The following is a 2,500-nucleotide window of genomic DNA, read 5'->3' on the forward strand; positions in this document are numbered from 1 at the left end:
GTAGGAGGGGCTCTGTGCCCCTCGCCCCCCGCCCTCCCAACCCCGGCCGCCCCTCCCTCGGTCGCCACCGTCCCCCCCGCTTCCCCCCGTCCCCCGCCGCCACCCGTTCCGGGCGCCCCCGCGCCCGCGCCCCGTGTCTTCTCGGCCGAGGGCGGGGCCCCGCCGTCCGCCACGTCGCCCCGTCCCGTCCCCGCTCGCACGGGCGGGCTCGCGCGCGTCTCTCCCCCCTCCGCTCCCCTCGCTCGGCCGCCGCGCGCCGCCGCCCTCTGCCCACTCACTCCCGCCTCGAGCCCCGACGCACACCCGTTCCAGGTACCTAGCGCGTTCCGGCGCGGAGGTTTAAAGACCCCTGGGGGTCGCCAGTCCGCCTCAGGTCGGGGGGCGGTCGGGCCCGTGGGGGAGACGGCGAGGACCCTCCCGGCCTGTTGTCTCCACCCCAGACTCCGCCTCCGCGCCTCGGGGCCAGGGGCGCCGCCGCCGCCGCCGCCGCGCTGCGCTCCATCGGTGCCGCGTGTGTGTGTGCGCGCGCGCGCGCGTGTGCCCCGCGTCCCCGCGTGGAGGCGGGAACCCCCCCCGGGCGCCTGTGGGGGTGCCCGGGCCCGCCCCTTCGGGTCGCCGGCCCGGGCGCCCCTTTCGTGAGACCTTTCCCGACCGCTTCGTGTCCGGTGTCGATTCTGTACGACCTGGCCGGCCGGAGGCAAGCAACCCCCCGCCACCCACCCGCGCGCGCGCGCGTGTGCGTGCGGTGGTTGGGGGCTGCGCGTGCCGCGCCAGGGTTGGGGTTGTCCCCCGACCACAGCAAACCCAAAAACACTGACGACTCTTAGCGGTGGATCACTCGGCTCGTGCGTCGATGAAGAACGCAGCTAGCTGCGAGAATTAATGTGAATTGCAGGACACATTGATCATCGACACTTCGAACGCACTTGCGGCCCCGGGTTCCTCCCGGGGCTACGCCTGTCTGAGCGTCGCTTGCCGATCAATCGCCCCTCCCCGTGCGGTTGGGGTGCTGGCTGGGGGTTGCCCCTCGCAGGGCCCCGCGCCCGGCTGCCCCGCGGCCGGTGGGGTCCTCCGTCCCCCTAAGTGCAGATGCCGGTGCGCCTCCAGGCCAGGTCGCGTGCGGACGCCCCTCCGCCCTGTGCCCGGCCCGCCGTTCTCTCCGTCCTTCCCTTCCCCGGCCCGCCACGCCGACCCCCATCCCCGACTGGGGCGAGGGAGGTGTGTGGGTCGTGGTCTGGCCGTTGGGGAAAAGGAAGGACGGTCGGTTGTCCGGGTCGGCACGTGTGTGTGTGTGTGTGTGGCGCACGGGGACGTGCCGGCGCGGAGGCTTGGGGGCGCCCGCCCCGCCCCTGCGTGAGATGGGAAGTGGAGAAGGAGAGAGCGAGCTCGCGCCGGGGTTCGCGGCCGCCACGGACCCTCTGGAGCCTCCCTCGAGCCGCACGCGGCCGGCCAGGGGCCGGGGTGGGGCTTGGGGTTTGTGGGTGGCCTCGGCCGCCCCCACACCACCCCACCCCACCTCAGCCTCGCGTCGCCCCTGCCGGGGGTTTTGGCTCGCGCCGAGGCCGTGTCGCGCGCGGGGCCCGCGCCCTGGGGGTGCGTGCCTCCGGCGGTGACCCACGGGACGCCGTGGCGTCGCCCGCCGCCGCGCGCCTCTGCCCCCACCACGGGTCTGCCGGCCGCGCCGCGCCACGCCGCCCCGAGCCTGCGGGGGCTTGCGCGCGCGTGTGGGAGGGTGTGTGAGGTTGTGCCGCGCCGCCACGTCGGCCCCGCCGCTGGCGTTTTTCGGCCACCCCTCCGCCCTCCCACACGTCTCGCTCCCCCACCCCGGCGAAGGGCCTGTGCCGCCGGCGCGTGTCTCCGCCCGCCCGCCCGCCCGCCCGCCTTCCGCCGCCTGCCCGCGTCCCGTCCCCGAGCCTCGCTCGTGTGTCGGTCGTGGGGTGGGGTGGAGCGGAGGCGCGCGTGCGCGGATGCGTGTCTGCCCGTGGCCTCCTCGCGGGTGCCGTGTTCCTCCGCGGCACGTGCCCCGCTCTCTCGCCCTCCCTGCCCCCAACGCCTCACCGGGCCCTTTCCCCGCACGTGTGCCGGCTGTGCGTGCGTGCGTGCGTGCGAGCCGGACGGTGGCCGCGTCGCCGCGTCGCCGCGTCCGTCCGTCCGCCCAGGCAAGCCGCGCGCGCGCGCGCGCGCGCGCCCAGCCGGCCCGTGCCCTCCGAGACGCGACCTCAGATCAGACGTGGCGACCCGCTGAATTTAAGCATATTAGTCAGCGGAGGAAAAGAAACTAACCAGGATTCCCTCAGTAGCGGCGAGCGAACAGGGAAGAGCCCAGCGCCGAATCCCCGCCCCGCGGTGAGGCGCGGGACATGTGGCGTACGGAAGACCCACTCCCCGGCGCCGCTCGTGGGGGGCCCAAGTCCTTCTGATCGAGGCCCAGCCCGTGGACGGTGTGAGGCCGGTAGCGGCCCCCGGCGCGCCGGGCCCGGGTCTTCCCGGAGTCGGGTTG

The 2,500-nt window shown here is 75.6% G+C and overlaps 2 non-coding genes across 2 annotated transcripts in view; both read left to right on the top strand.

Annotated features, from left to right (window-relative positions):
* The first annotated feature begins 818 nt into the window (after positions 1 to 818).
* Positions 819 to 971, top strand: LOC130681638 (5.8S ribosomal RNA). Its single transcript, XR_008994841.1, has one exon. It is a non-coding gene; the product is annotated as a 5.8S ribosomal RNA (ribosomal RNA).
* A 1,243-nt stretch (positions 972 to 2,214) lies between these two features.
* The window catches only part of LOC130681597 (28S ribosomal RNA), a 5,493-nt gene continuing 5,207 nt past the window's right edge, over positions 2,215 to 2,500 (top strand). The window contains exon 1 of the ribosomal RNA XR_008994800.1: positions 2,215 to 2,500. This exon is cut by the window's right edge and continues 5,207 nt beyond it. This is a non-coding gene — a ribosomal RNA (28S ribosomal RNA).

Source organism: Manis pentadactyla, chromosome 18 (genome assembly GCF_030020395.1).
Source record: "Manis pentadactyla isolate mManPen7 chromosome 18, mManPen7.hap1, whole genome shotgun sequence".
NCBI lineage: Eukaryota > Metazoa > Chordata > Mammalia > Pholidota > Manidae > Manis > Manis pentadactyla.